The sequence below is a fragment of the Aythya fuligula genome, chromosome Z (genome assembly GCF_009819795.1).
Source record: "Aythya fuligula isolate bAytFul2 chromosome Z, bAytFul2.pri, whole genome shotgun sequence".
In the NCBI taxonomy this organism is placed as follows: Eukaryota; Metazoa; Chordata; class Aves; order Anseriformes; family Anatidae; genus Aythya; species Aythya fuligula.
In genome coordinates, this window is record NC_045593.1 from 71,473,907 (window position 1) to 71,490,699 (window position 16,793).

General features: G+C 36.6%; 1 protein-coding gene across 5 annotated transcripts in view; it reads left to right on the forward strand.

The window, feature by feature from the left end:
* The window catches only part of LINGO2 (leucine rich repeat and Ig domain containing 2), a 558,918-nt gene that overhangs the window by 367,081 nt on the left and 175,044 nt on the right, over nt 1-16,793 (forward strand). The window contains exons 1-2 of one of the 5 annotated variants that reach the window (XM_032206182.1): nt 13,747-13,796; nt 14,790-14,832. The exons of 3 other annotated variants lie outside the window; for them this stretch is intronic. The gene's annotated coding sequence lies outside the window, so the exon portion shown is untranslated. Of the gene's footprint in view, nt 1-13,746; nt 13,797-14,789; nt 14,833-16,793 lie in introns of those variants that run through there. One more of the 5 variants, XM_032206181.1, reaches the window with a different exon arrangement.

Sequence of the window (16,793 nt, forward strand, 5' to 3'; positions counted from 1 at the left end):
GTGAATAGTACTGCATACTATTCTTTGCTGAGGGAGTAGTGGAAGGTTTTTACTCCCTCCTTTCAGGAAAGATGAGTATAGCATTTCTGGAATAAGACATAAATAGCATGAAACAACCTCTGCCCTAAAGAGCTTTCAGGTCTTGAATGCTCAATCAGAACAGCCATGAATAAATAAATAAATAAATAAATATGTCTGGTGGACAGAGAGTAGGCTGTCATTTTTTCCCTAGCTGTGTTTCTGACCACAGTCTGAATGTCTTTGTTGTCCTTTTTCTTGGTTCCCTCCCAGTCATCTTGTCTATTGCAAATACTGTGGTTTGGTTATCCCATGCTTGACACAATGTCTTCATTTTTGTGTCCATGTGGCACAAGGAATGAACATGAATGGTAAAGAAGAGCCAGTTATATATATATATAAATATGCAAAAGCTAAACTACTAAAATACCTTTGCCTAACTAGTACCCTTTTTAAGTATATCTTTGGCATTAGACCATGTTGCTTATTTTTTTTTAGATCATACTAAATTTTATCATATTGCTGATTTTATTTCTTTCAGATGATATTTCTCTTTTGTTTTCTTAGTCTAGATAGCTGTCAGACCTCTGTTACCACAGCATTCAAATTTCTCATCTTCTTTAGTGTATTTTTCCACCTATCTGCAGCCATGTCATCCTGTTACCTGTACTGAGACAAAGTAAGGCACTAACTCACTTCTGCAAAGGAATTTTATGCTGGAACAGAGACTGAAGCTTTTTCTCCCACATTCTTCACTATATATTATTAGCTACTTGACCACTGCTTGTCTGTCAAAAGCTTTGGGGATGTGAAGGGAAGTTACAGGCCCATCTCTCTTTGTGAAGGAACTCCTCTAATAACAATAGTGTCTGAGTAAGAAATAATTCTTCCTCACCCCTTAACTGTACTTGAGCAGTTGGTTATGATGGTAATTCATGGCATGCTTCATACAAAAGAAAAACAGCATAAAGAAAGTGCTCATACCAGTTTTTCAGTAGCAGAAAAAATACTACACAATTGTCTTGCAGAGTGAAAAAATTTGTGTCTGAAACTTGAACTGGAGATCCAGGAAAGTTTGGTTTTAATTTACCACCTTTAGTGACATGCAAATGGCTTGTCAGAAGGAACCATGAAATTTTTCTTTCTTCTTTTTTTTTATATATTTTTTTATTTTTTGCATTCATTATCAATGTCAACACTGTGATTCTTCTGCACTCCAGCTCATTGAATCCCTCCCATTTAAAATCATTTATGAATCCACTTAAAAACAATCAAAGTCATTTGGAGCCAAGCAAGCTTATTCAAAAATAAGATTTTCCATTATCCTTACAAGTGATGTCCTCTTTCCTGGGGGTTGAAGAAAAGGATTACAGTGGCTCAGTTTCAGCCTCTGTGATTATCAGTGTTTCCAGAACCAGGGCCTGAGCTTTGAGAAATTTCAATAGCCTAAGTATTTCAAATGGAGCATTTTGTGATGAATGCTGGAGGAGAGTTAAAAAAATATATTTTAAGAAAAAAAAAAAAAAAAAGCTCTTTGTACTGTTGTAGCTCTTTCTAAAAATACTTCTATTCCCACCTGGTGTCTTAGCAGCCTTATTAACATATAATTTTTTTTGTTTCTGTTTCATTTGCTTTTGTTATCTAAGTGTCCGATGGCCTAGACAGAAGCCAGTGTTGCACAAATTCTAAAAAAAAAGTGGTGATGTAAGTAAGAGACATAAGGATGACAAACAGCAGGAGTTAAAGGGAAAAAAAAAAAAAAAAAAAAAAAAAAAAAAAAAGAGGACTCTAGGAGTGAAAAAGCAACGTTGCTTACCTAAGGAATTAGTGTATGTAGGGTGAAAATAAAAATAAAAAATAAAAGATTTCTATTGCCTGCCTCTCTCCCTTTACCTTAAGAAATACAGATTTACTTTTTTTTTTACAAATTTTTTTTTTTTTTACAAATATCCATACAGACATAGTGGTTGTCATTCAGAAAATTAGCTTTTAGTAACTTTCTCCATAATTTGTTGTGAATTTCCTTGAGATATTCTCAGTGTACAGAAGTTGCAATAGGATACACAATGACTTTGAGTTCTTTTTATATGCTGTATAAATTATTACAAAGAGAATAACATCTCTAGCATATAATTTCTGTGTTGAACGCCTCAAGGAAATAAGTCGGTATGTAAAAAACACTGTAACCCAACTATAAATTTATTTTCTCCTTTAAATTGGAATTAATGACTATAACCTTAATTCCATTTCCTTTAGTGTAACCCATGATGGCCAATAATCCAAATGCCATTTTGTAACATGATCACTCAGTTTTCTCCCTGCATTGTGAATTGTGCTTTCAGAGCTGTTGGAGCACACATCAATCCAGTTAAACCCATAAACCACCTACTGTAGATTCATTTACTAGTCCACACTACTGGTGATGCTGCTGTAATTTATATAGGCTAATTCTGTTTAAATAACCTATACTAATTACAAATCTGATAAGTCTTTCTGTAACACAGATGGTGCTGATTTAACTGTGTTTTGATTTTTAATTTAATATCTCTGTGTTGAGAAATCCTCAGTAATCATAGTACATCACAAAATGTAGGCAGGCTTTTCAATGTATTTTACAAAGGAGGTAGACTGAACGCTGGGAGGTTTCAATGTGACATCTCCTTGCATATGCATTTAAAATAAAGTCAAGCATACACATACATAAGGAATAAAATAGTTCATTGCTGTTTCCTCCCTTTATCTGTTATAAAAGCATTCTTCCACATAGCATTATCCTCCAACATTTCTGTTTATTTTCTGTTTTCCACTTAAATGAATTTCTAAAATCTCCTTGCTTTCATCACTTTTCCAGAGAACTGTGTTCTGTTGCATAAATGAGATACTGATCCTTCTTCTGTACTGACTTACAGGATTGCTTCTGCTCTTGTTGATAAAACATTCGTGTTATAGTCATTGCCTTCAGATTGGGCTCCCACATCATTTCTTTCAGATTCCCATTCTTGCTGTTGGTTATCAGACTGCAGTCATTCCTTATTTCTACTCTATGTCTTCTAAATAATAATAATGTAGGTAAACTGGAAAATGACAGTCGGTATCAACCCATTAAAAGCACAGTAGACACACTATATAACAGCTCTCAGTTTCTTTCTTGCTCAAAAGAGTTGCTGTTTTAACCCATTGGTTACAAATAAATCCGTTAAATGAATTTCATATATCATACAAAATAATGGATATAGTGGATCCGAAATATAAAATGAAAACAATAGAAAAGAAACAATCATCTGTCTGAAACAATCCAGTATTTTTATTTAAACACATTAAATTAATTTTTTTGCTCTATTAATAATTATAACTATTCATCTGCATGTTTTGTCAATTTTCCTTATTAATATGTGAACATTTGTCTACATTTTCATGAGTATATACACCTATAAACATGTTATATGGGATTTCAAAAGAATGGAGAAAAATATATCTAGGTATTTTATTTTTAAAAAAACTTTCATCAATGAAACATTTGAGCGCCATTTAGTCACTGATGGATTGCATACTTGACCTTCAACCATGTGAAACACTGTTTCCAAAGGGTGAAGCAGGTGTTTCTGAGTGGACATAGTAAGTGTGTCTCGTTAGGGAGCAAACCACGTCTTCAGTTGTCAGGATTGGAGTTATCAGGACTGGGTCATGATAAAACGTAAATTCTTACTATGGATTTTGGGATTCTTTGAGTTATTGAAAATGAGGCATTCTAAACTGTTTAGGTTTGTTTGTTTGCTTGTAAAAAAAAAAAAAGTAACATCCAAGAGGGGAAAAAAAAAATAAAATCCATTGAAGTGGTTTAAATCAAATCTGTATCAAAACTGTTTATTGTTAACAGGACATAATTAAGTGCTAATGAGTGAATGAGGCATTTGGGACCAATAGACCAATAGCAGCAACCAAAGCAAATAAACTACAATACTAGACACTTACAAAACATTAGCAAAGATCTGCAGATTTGTAGACACCCTTTTGTAGCAAATCCCAAGACACAATCTCCCCCCAACGAACACAGATAGGTGCAAGCATGTAAGGCTGCACACACTGCTGCATGTCCACCACCTCCCCTCACTGGCCTTGGTACAAAACATGCACCAGCTGTACCCATGCCCATGCAACCTCCACAACAATATTTTTTTTTAGCACGGTCAGTTCTGGAAAGACAGCTCCTCAGAGACAGTTTCTGGTGTCCCATTCACACTTACCACTATGTGAGGAGGGGCTCTGTGGGCATCCCCAGCATTAACAGCTTCTGCTGCAGCATAATGGAGGTGATGTGGGAAATGAAGAAGGAAAACACTATTCTGCATTAGTTTTCTTCACTTTAATAAGGCTCCTGCAGTAAGCAGGACCTCATTGAAGAATGAATTGTCTCCTTCCAAATTTTGAAAATGTTCATATGCCACCTTGTCACAGATGTTTAGGATAGGTTTAAAGCAACAGTGGCTACATACAATAGGAGTAAAAATGACCAACACCAATGCATCTGCTACTCTTTTGTTTGTTTGTTTGTTTGTTTCTGGTGAACATTCTGAAAAAAAAAGAAAAAATTGTATGATGTTAGATGTTTATTAAATTTCTGCTAAAACTTTCTGTATGAAAAGTAATCACAGATGATGCCAGTGCAATAGCACACACAATACCAGTATTTGGACAGCCATGTGGTCTTGGGTTTTTATATTATATAAATATGAACTTAATAGTATTCCTTTGTTTGGCTCTATAGCAGGAGGGACCATGTAAGGTGGAATAATATAGTGTGCTGGGAGAATACATTTTTCTTCCTCTAAAAAGGCAAGGAAGTTTAATTATACTTGTATAATTCTGTTCTATAGCTCCTGATGAATATATATGCTTTCCTTGGAAATCCCATTATATGCAGTTACCTTCTAAAGAATCTAATTATGTATACTGGAATATAATCCTTAAGAAGGGAGATGAGCATTTCAGAGAGAGAATGCTTTACAACAGCAAGTATAACTGTGTTCAATTATTTCAATTAATTGTATATATTTTAATTAATTATTATTGTTTTCTAATAATGCCAGTTAATAATAGCAGCCTTCATTCACTGATATGGTCTTTCTCAGCTTCTCTTTTGAATGTTTGAGAAATTATCTACAATGCTTTTTCAGATGCAGATAGCAATGAACTGTGATTGATTTTTGCTTTGGGTGCATTACTATCCACATTGTTCTCTGACAGCTCATTTCTTTAAAATTGAAATCTTTAGTTGTTTACCATATGGTTGTTTCTTTTTCAAGACTGGTTTTATTTTATTCACCTTTTTTGGTTGTCTTTCTTCTTTGTGTTCTTATATTTTTGTCCATTGTTTGCTCTCATCATGAAAGCAACAGATACTTAGCTGGGCTGCTTCCAAGTATTGCTATAGTTTTGATGCCATTTCCAGTGAATCTCACCCTTATGTTGATTAGTGTTGAGAACTCATTTCTAATAAGCAAGAAGTTCATTTTGCAGGTCCAAGTGAAAGTACTTTCAGGGGAATTGAATGCTTTTGCATATTCAGCTTTTCATTTTGAATCGCCTGAAGTCAGTATTTATCTGTTTGGGCAAGTTTAAACATGGTTTTCTGCTTTTTGTAGTTGTCCTAAATGAACTATTCATGTTAAGCTGTTACTCACCTCAAGATATATACTGACAGTAGCCGGACAATTTCAATCTGATTAGTTAGGCTTATTGTCACTACGTTGCTACTACAGGCATAGAGTTTTTTATTTACTATGTATATATTCCCTATATTTATAGGAACCTCATGGAGTTCAACAAGGAGAGGTTCAAAGTCCTGCACCTGGGGAGGAACAACTCCAGGTACCAGGCAAGACTGAGGGCTACCCATTTTGGCAGCAATTTGGCAGGAAAGGACCCAGGAGTCCTGGTGTGCAGCAAATTGAACAAGAGAGAGCAAAGTGACCATGCTGCAAAGTAGCCTAACAATATGCAGCTCTGCATTAGGCAGAGCACTGCCAGCAGGTGGAGGGAAGTGATTCTTCACCTCTACTCAGCACTGGTGAGGCTGCACCTGGAGTGCTGGCTCCAGTCATGGGCTTTCCAGTGTAGAAAAGATGTGGACATAATGGAGAGATTCCAACAAACGGCCACAAGGATGATGAAGGGACTGGAACACCTCCTATGAGGACAGGCATCCTGTCCTGACAAATGACCATTCTGTGATTCTGTGATTATTTTTATTGCAGTGTTTCCTCTTAGGAATACAGGGATGAAAGGTTGTTAGTTTTACTTACTCTTCTGAAAGTAGACACTCCTTGTTATTCAAAATGGGCAAATTTGCTTTCAAATAGCACTTTTAATTTAGATAACAATGAAAATGTGGAGTCTGACTTTGGCATCTGTGCATGCTTTACTTGATTTGGAGTTGGGTCAGGCAGGGACATCAATCCAGATTTAGGTTGCCTGGGATTCAAATCAATGGCTTGGCTGCTGATAAATCCTCAGTAAAGGACAGAGCAGTAGGTTGGTCTCTCTTATAACCCCATTTTAAGAGACCCATGTGATCCCTTCTAAGAATCAGCTAGAAAATAGGATTATCTGACCGGCTCCTCTTTCCAAACCATAAAAAAATGCATCCTTTCTATAAAGATATCTGCCTACACATTAATTTTTAAATGCCCCTGCCCCAAATCTTCCTCAGTAAGAGAATATACAGGAACTAAGTGGGATTTCTTCTCCCTATGTGAACATAATGCCCCATCATGAAGAAGCTGTCCAGAAGCTCAGCAAGGTAACCTTTTATTAGAATGGTGTTGAGGGAAGGAAAAACATGTTTTGGTCCAAGTTGAATGAGAAGAAACAGCTGAGATTCACATGCATTAAGTCTCAGTTTTGCGCTCAGTAAAACACATTGATTGTAAAATGACTTGTTTCCTGCAAGAATACAGTAATATTAAGCACTAAATGAGGACAGTAAGTAAAAATAGCTTGGTTCCTAATTTTAGGTCAGTTTGCCTGCTGCAGTCTTTCCTAACATTGTATAACTTCACATTATCTCTCTCCTTGCAGGAAAAAGCTTATATGTGTGTTTCTCATGAATTAATAGGGTATTTGCAGATATATGAATACATATGAATAACAGGGAATAGGTAAGCATTCATGATTGTATATGAAACTGGCAGGTTGTCAGGACAGTAAACACTTACTCCTTTTTCTTCTGGGATCTCTGAGTAATTCACATTAAAAATCTTAGCTATATTTTCAGCTAGTCTAAATTGCCTTCAGTAGAGGTACTCTTACTTATACCCTCTTAGGCAAAAAGCTATTATGAATTATTCCTGCTCCTTCAGCAGCTATATTAGGATGAATCCAACCCCATTGAGATGGTCCAAAATTGAGTAGAAGTAAACTGCTTAGACATGAGTGGCCCGTATTCATATCCCTCAGTGTTGATGTGGAGAGATCAGAGGTGGAGAGACTAAATGAGTCGGGAAAGCTACTCAGTCAGATGGCTTTAAGCTATGTGCGTGGAGGCTGTCATACCAGCTATCATTCTGATGATTAACACATGCAGCAAAATTCCAGCCTGTACTCAATACAGACCTAAGAGATGCTCTGAAAGTAAATAAATAAATAAATAAATCTTCAAACAGCTTAAGATTTCATTCTAAAGTGGAATGAAAAGCAAACCATGGAACCTGGAAACTGTTGTTGAATAGGCTTATAATTCCCCAGTAGTCTTTGCAAATGATTTTGCTAATAATACCTGTTTGAACCAACCCTGAAGGAACACAGGTAGAAGGCTGACAATGTGTTGTTTTTTTTTCTTTTTTTTTTTCTGATGTTGTTTTCATCCATTAGTTGAGCTCTTTGCTGGGAAAAGGATTTGAAACTTAGCTCTTTCTAAACTGTTTTCAGTGACTAAGGTTTCCAGAAATCATGAGAACAGCAGAGTTATTGTTCGCATAATCGCTTTTTGTGTACTTTGGAAAGGATGATTGGAACATTAGTCCTGCTGCACGCTGATAAACACTACCAAAACAGTTGTTTTCATAACCAACTGCTGGAGGGCATTGTCTTTCTCCTGTTTTAATAACTCTCAAGGCAGGTGCACCTTATCGATCAGGGTTTTTCTGTCTGTTCATTTTTGGTTTTGTTTTTCAGTTGTGTGAGGAGATACAGACTTACTGTACAGTCTTATCACAGGCAAATTTAGTGGTTGTTACAATCTCAAAATATGTATTGGTGCCTGTCAGGCTCTGCTTCACAGTGTAACTAAGCAGGATGTGTTTCTGACAGTACTTGCACAGAAGAAATAGCAAAGTTGTCCCAGAAACAAGTGCTCTTGGAAGGTTTGCTGACAACAAACTTACCCCTCAAATGATGAAAATTAGTAAGAGGAGTGTCTCCTTCTGAGAACAGTATAATAACTATAACTGTCTTTGTGTTTGCAACATTTATAGCTGATTTTATTTCACCTCCAGTCACACAGGAGTTGGTTGTTGGATAGCCAGTGCAAGTAATGCAAATGGCGAGAATTCTGGGGTGATATACTAAAGGAAGTGAAAAAGCTACAGGAGCTTCCTTTTGAACAATTTAAATTGGCCTGCTGAGAGCTGTTAGCAGAAGGTGTAAATTAAAGTTCAGTAGGGAATTGCTATAACATGCAACTTCAAATAACCTTTTGTTAATTGCGTTTTTGGCCACACACTTATTTCAGCATGTTTTTTAGACAAGAAGTGGTATAAGACAGGCTTGATAGCAGATGTCATTCATGTATTGCCTACAATACTGCATAAGGAAAAAGCTCCAGAAATTGGTTTGGCTTTTATCTTACTTAAAAGCCAAAATAGAAGAAAGCAGATGCCCTCATAAGCAGAGTTTCAACTGCACAGCATAGTGCAGGTTTTATTCTAGCAATGAGATCTTGACTGTGTACTGAGAGCAGAAGGTAGAAAAGCATTTTCTACCCAGTGCAGCTCCTTCATACACATACCACTTCAGTCTCAGACTTTCTTGCAAGCTCCTGTGTACTTTTTATGAAGAACTACGGGGGGACGCTCCTAGTCTATATGAAGCACATTCAGCCTGTCCTGTGGCCCTGATGCTCCCTTAACCCATTACTATCAGGTTCCTGCAATGCCCTGGTATCCATGCAAAGAAGGTGTCTGAGTGCTAAAACACTCACACTTGCACTGTGCAGAATCTGGACAACAAAAGAGACTTCATGGTATTCGATACTTCATTCTTCTGTGACTCTGCTGGGGACAAAGTTGCCCTTTAAGTGAAATTACGTGAAATTTCAGTCTTTCTTCTAATATATTCCTTTCCCATAATTGTTCACAATGACATACCATGTTTTGATAAAGGACTGAATTTCATAATGGGTACTCTGATTCTTATGGGCTCCATTTGTTTCATTGTTTGCTAATATTATTGGTGCTTTTTTCATGTTATATAAGGTTCATTATCTTGATTTAAACACAAAGTCGCCTACATTAATGCAAGTCTTGGCTTTTCTATATTAATGCTGTTAATTAACTCAATACAAATCCATCTGTAACATACCAGAGACTTAGTCTGGTCAATTTTCTTGGAGAAGGATGTAATATTTTAAGATAGTAAATGAATGCAGAATTTTTCTTGTTCTATTCAGTAGTGACATGTTACTGGCATTGTTCTCAACCTCATGTCAGTAAATGGATGTCTGCAGATAATGATAGTATCACTTCAAAGATCTTAAAAATGTGAAAAGTAGTAGTCAGTGAAGTATGAGACTAAGCCATCAAGAAAGAAGGTGATGGGTAGAGAAAAATAAGGAGCTAATGCTATTTAAAGCAGGACAATAAGGAAAGGGATGAGCTGTGAGCAGGATGAGGATCTGCTGGTTATGTTCCTTCCTTTAGCACATCCTGCTATGAATGCATACCTTCTGTGGTTGTGATGAAGTTGATTCCTGACAAACATGATTTTGGCAATGCATATTTTAGCTTCCTGCAAAATTTTCCTGTGGATGCTGAATAATTGTTTGGGATTAAATATTTTTCTTCTTCCTGGAGCTGTACCTTCTCTTGCATGCCAAAAGTAAATCTCCATTGTTAGTCCACAAAATAAGCTCCCAAGATTCTGTTCTTTCTTGCTTTTGTAATCAGCATGCTAGACATGATTATATATAATCTGAGGACAGAAATTCATTCAGCTGTAATTATGTGATCTCATTTGGCATCTAACTATATGATAAGAAATCAGTGATTAAATTTCCTTTCAGAATCTTTCTTCATCAGTCACAAAACAAGCTCAGTAATTATCCGTTAGTTATTGTGAGAACTGTGCCTTCATTATTACATTGCTAATTGTTTACAGTTAAGGAAATTTATTTTTATAAACCACTGAGCCGTCTCTTTCTGACTGGGTGATTCTCCATTGTTTTCAAAGTAGAAAACAAGATTTATAGATTATGTTAAATGAAATTCATATTATCCTTCTAGTATACAAAATAGGACTTTGTACATAGTACTTTGTTTTTGTACCAGGCATTTCAATCCAAAGTGTTTAATAAGTATTCCCAGAAAATCCCAGTGGAGACCTGCTTGGTAGTTTGCACCAAAATGCTAAGAGCTGTATCATCAAAGAAAAAACGGTTTTATGTTGTAACTTGGAGTAGTATCAGTCCATTTCCAGAGGGCTGGAAATTAAAGAGGGCTGATAATAAAGTTACATCTTTATACAAACATCTTGAAACATCTCCATAATAAAGATGGAGAACAACTATTTACTCAGGTAGATAATGAAAGAACAAGGGTGGAATGGTTTTAAACTAAAAGAGGTTTAGATTAGAGGTATTCTTCACTCTGGATGAGAGAAGCCCCGGGCAACCTGATCTAGTGGGAGGTATCCCTGTCCATAGCAGGGGTGTTGGAACTAGATGATCCTAAGGTACCTTCCAACCCAAACCATTCTGTGATTCTATGATAGGTGATCATTACAGGTCCTTTACAACCCCAAGCACCCTATGATTCTATGAAATGTCACGTTCACCATCCAGTCAATGCTGCAGACAGAGTCCTTGTTTTTAACTGCTCACTTGCAAGTTTCTACTGGGCGTATGAATATTACAATAGTAAATACTCTTGAAATTAACCACATTTTCTAGGTTTCCAGAGGGTCAGGAAAATGGCAAATTTTTGTGTGTGTGTGTGGGGGGGAATAACAAAATATGAAGAGTCTTCTGTAAAGGATGGGAACACTAGATGGGTATAACTATAACTTGTGTTTTATTTTTTTTTTTTTTTTATTGTTCTATTGTTTTTGTTTTGTTTGGAATTTATTTTGTTGTTATTTATTTGTTTTGGGTGTGTGGTTTTGTTTTGTTTTGTTTTGGGGGGGAGGGGAGGCAGAGGATTTATTTTTCTCCATATCTCAGTTTTTTGAAGCCATTGAATCATTTGGATAGAAACTCAAAAACCATACACCTGAGCCAGGTCTTCCTCTGATGTTTTTTGTTCAGACAGATGAGGTCTGTAAAAGCTTTAAACAACCAAATAGTCATATTTGGATGCTTTATGATTCAGCAAAACTGATTTTGTGCTCATCATTCTGCCACTAAGAATAAGCTGTCTCAACTCCATCATTGACATTATTCTGCTTCAAAGAAGTATTTGCTCATTATTAACAGGCAGAGGAAAATCTAGTGATACAGTAAGAACAGAGTTCCTCAGAGTAAATTAATCCTCTCACCTGATATAGGTGTTTATATATGTATGTTTATATATATATATATATTTATATTTATATTATATATATATGTTGGTTTTACAAATCAGGACTTTAATTTTTGTGTTTGAATAAATTGTGACAGAAAGATAATTAATTAATTATTGAGACAAAATAAATTGTCTAGGTCATGAAGCATGTTAGTCTGTTGTGAGATTGTTCTGTTCCAAGTGTACGTAAGGTCTGTTTTTTTTTTGGAATCATAAATATTTCAGATGATACATTAATTTTAGTGAGCCACGTGCCTTAGTGGAATCAAGTATAGCCATCACTGAAGGATGCCAGATAATTTCACATCAGTGATTATTATATTTGATAACACTGACTGCAATGTGATTGTATAAACGAGAAATTGATTATTGTCAAAAATAAAACAATAGGAGCTACACAACCAGGACTTCTGAGGTCAGTGGTAAACATTATATCCATTGACTTTAATTGGATGCAAATAAAATTGGCATTTTTTTAGCTCTAGGTGCTAGATCAGCTGAGGAATCTAAACTACCATTACAACATTAGTTCTGAAGGCTTGAAATACATTTTGTAGATACTATATTGAACTAGGAGTAGTTATTTTGGGGGAAAAAAAAAAAAAGGCAAAAGAGTTGATATAGATCTGTTTGGGAATACAAACAGTACTACGATACAAACAGACAAAATAAGTCTGTAATGTGCACAGTACTGGAAGAAGCATGACTAAGCATACTTATCTGCTCAGTTTATGAGACGGTAGTTTAAGACATATACATGTATTCTATGACATATAGAACATAGATTCTATGACAATATATTTTAAGACATATATTCTATTCTACAGCTAAAAACTTGTATTCTGTGAGTGCTTTCTACCTTTCATTGTTGTCCTTGCCTTAAGGAGGGTAATTTTTTTTTTTTTTTTTTTTTTTTTACCATTGAGCAACAACTCCCATTATGTTTTCCAAAATCACTCCTTTTATTCTCTTTGTTCCACTCAGAAGGAAGATGCACTTCCCTCACATTATTGCATTTGATTCTGATAAAATATTAATCTGATTAATACAAATCAGCATTTTTTTGTTGTTATTCTGTTTTTGTTTGCTTCTTTTGCTAAAACAAAAAACTTCATAAAGCATTATGAAATTTGGAAAGTTTTGGTTTTTGTTTTGTTTTGTTTTGTTTTCTGCAAAAGTAGTTGTCCGAATTTTCTCCTTATCTGCATGTCAATGCAGTTGAAATTGTCAGAAGTTGCAGTGTCTTTAAACTTAAATAAATATCAGTATGTGTATGTGTACACAGAAGTATACACTTAAGGAGAAGAATGCCATTTTGCTATACTGAAAATCAGAATTCATCTATAGTAAACCTTTTTCTGAGACACAAATAATATGATTTATTTTTGTGTTAGCTACTTAGGAAATTCATTCTATTCAAGATCAGCTCTGTAAGTTCCTAATCTAATAAACTGAAAATTTCAGGAGGCTTGGGAATGGTGTAAGGTAGGAGCTAGAATTTTAGGGAAGATTAATCTTGAATTACTCATGGTACAAATTTGCAAATGTTCTTTATCTGACCAGATTCAGTATGCATGCGTTTTGGATTGTCTTTTGGCCCCCCGCAAGGGAATTGGAAGTCAGGTTGATGAAGATGGGGAAATACACTTTTATTTGTGGTGGCCAATAAAGCAACAACTGTTAAGATGAGATTACTTTGATTCTTATATTGCTGTGACAGTTCCTACAAAGGTCTTTTAATGAGGTGAACCTAAATGCAATATCTTGGATGATCCCCATAACCTGTGCATTTTGCTATAGTGCAGTTAAACCTGTGAAATTAAGATGAGTTGAATAGTTGAACTATTTGTATTATAATAAGGCAAGCTTTGTAGTAGAATAGCAGTATAGTAATTGGACTACAAATCTCTTATATTTCAGGGATGAAAGGTAATTTCATACTTCCACAAAACTGGACACAGCAAGTACAAAGCTTCATGATTTAAGAAATTGTCAAGGGTGTGGAAAGTAAACAAATATTTTCAGTAATTATTTGAAATATATATACCTATGCCAATGCTCATATATAGGGGGGATGGCTGGGGGGGAGAAGGGGAGTTGGGGTACATGTGTGTATAAGATGCATGTGCATGCAATTCAGGGATGGCAAGGACAGGCTATCAGGGAAGTAAAGCTTCTTTGTGGTGTCTCAAAAAATACAGCAGAATTGTCTGTTTAGCAAGAGGGGTTAGGTGTCTTGAACTCAAGCGGTAGGATCCTCAGATGTTATAAATAGCTATCACTTTTCTGAAATCACTATATATAAAAGAGCAAATAATCTTCTCCAGAGATTCTTACATGATAGAGTATGAGAGAATCGTGGTGCCATTCAAATATGTCCAAATGGCAGAAGTTAGAATGTGAGAAGACTCATCAAGGTGTTCCTTTGCAAAATAAGCTGCTCCCAGTGCTCTGGCTACAGTGCTTTGTCCAATGTGCTGACATGAGCATTGGCAAACCAGGAGAAATTCAGTCGTTATGTTCCCCTTGATTCCAAAAAAGCTGAGTAAGAGGTTGGCGCTAGGTATGTTATTTTCTGTCATCTGCGAGATTGGTATTTATTTTTGAACAGTGTTTGTTAACTGTTACTGCTGCCGCAGTAACCAGTGCTGCAGAGGGAGTACAAAATATTCTTGATTCTTGCTTCATAAAATAGTTGCTTTAGTAATATTTCTTGCTAGGCTTTGTAATACAAAATGAGATGAAGGTTGGGAGGCTGAGGTGGGCAGGAGTGTACATTACTGTGAACCTCCTTCTTGGATACTTCAAAAGAGGAACCGAGGAACTGAATAAATTACACTCATCTCTTCAAGGTAGCTCTAAGTCAGAAAGGGGCATGCTGCTTGGTACTGAAGAACCTTGCAACCTATGTATCTAACCAAAAGATTTCGGATAATAGGACTTTTTGTTCTTAGATAACTTAATTGTAGAAGTTTTAATAGGTGAATTTTATTTTCAAAGGTGCAGTGATCATCTCCTGGACTTTAACCCATTAAGTCTTAAGGTAAGTCATTTATACTTTCAGTAACAAAATTACTTGATCTGAATATATTTTGTGCTATTGTTTGTAGTTATATTGAAAGAAGGTTAAAAATGAGTTGGTTTTAGTTGTATGTTTACAAATTATTGATTTTTTTTTTCTCTGTGTGGAAGAGATGGCATATATATTATGTCCTTTTGGTTGACCATGGCAAGTTGATCACAGGCCATATATCTCACCACTCTTAACTGAGTGGAAGAGATTTAACTGATTCATGGGTGATACGTTGTGTTCTGTTTTGTAACTTCCATTCTTAGTTTATGAGGCCTGAAAACGGAAGAAAAAAATGCAGTCTCTTCACAATTTTGTTAAACCTTTCTTTATTGAACCTTAAGTTTTGACATAATTTGTATCAAAGCTTCAGTTCCTGGAACTGGATCATTATTTTAGAATTTCTGTTTTCCTTTCTATATAAAAGGAGGCTCTATACATCCAAGACCACAGAGGAAAAAAATGAAGAGATGAATTTCTACAAATGCAGGAAATAGCAAAGAAAAATGCAGTGATTTTTGAAACCAAAAATATTCTGTTTTTAGAACTTGATTTCATGATTGTTGGTGCTCTCCATGCATGTTTATGTTTTCTTGTGCTCTGTGAATGGGAGGCTAGAGAGATTAGAAAGCCATATGAATACAGTTAGAGAACAATTCAATGAACTCTTCAGGGTTTATTCTATTTTCCTGTTATCTGACAGGTATGTTTTTTCACAGTCTTGCACCCTTCAAGGCCTGAAAGAACATTTGAGGAGTCCCTGTTTCCTGCAGCCCACACTAGATTCACTGGCAAAGATATCCCCGCTTTTTTGTACATATGTTTCCTTGTGGCTTCCAATAGACCCATCAACATTATCAGAGTTCAGAACTATTGTTCTTGCAGTAGCTTGATGGAACCAGGTTGTGTCAGAGCTGTTGCAATAATAAACTTTGTTCACGACCCGCTTCAGCTGCTGCTCATGTTCAGAGCAATGGACAGCTCCTGTGATGCAAACCAAACGGGCCATTGCAAAACTGGCCAATTGCATTCCATCAACAGGAAGTGAACCAACAAGCAGTAATAGTCAGGGATGTTAGTCAATCAGGAAGTCAGTCAGTAGTACCACTTTCCATGCAGGAGTTCCAGTCAGAAACGAAAAGTTCTTGTCCCCCGTATTGCTGGCTAATTCATTCCAACAAGTTGTCATGGTGCTCTTATCTGCAGATTAACATCTGACAACATTTCATAGAATCATAGAATCATAGAATATCCTGAGTTGGAAGGGATCCTTAAGGATCATCAAGTCCAACTCTTGACACTGCACAGGTCTACCCAAAAGTTCAGACCATGTGACTAAGTGCACAGTCCAATCTCTTCTTAAATTCAGACAGGCTCGGTGCAGTGACCACTTCCCTGGGGAGCCTGTTCCAGTGTGCAACCACCCTCTCTGTGAAGAACCCCCTCCTGATGTCAAGCCTAAATTTCCCCTGCCTCAGCTTAACCCCGTTCCCGCGGGTCCTGTCACTGGTGTTAATGGAGAAAAGGTCTCCTGCCTCTCGACACCCCCTTACGAGGAAGTTGTAGACTGTGATGAGGTCTCCCCTCAGCCTCCTCTTCTCCAGGCTGAACAGGCCCAGTGACCTCAGCCGTTCTTCGTACGTCTTCCCCTCCAGGCCTTTCACCATCTTCGTAGCCCTCCTCTGGACACTCTCCAACAGTTTCATGTCCTTTTTATACTGTGGTGCCCAGAACTGCACACAGTACTCGAGGTGAGGCCGCACCAGCACAGAGTAGAGTGGGACAATCACCTCCCTTGACCTACTAGCGATGCCGTGCTTGATGCACCCCAGGACACGGTTGGCCCTCCTGGCTGCCAGGGCACACTGCTGGCTCATATTCAACTTGCTGTCTACCATGACCCCCAGATCCCTCTCTTCTAGGCTGCTCTCCAG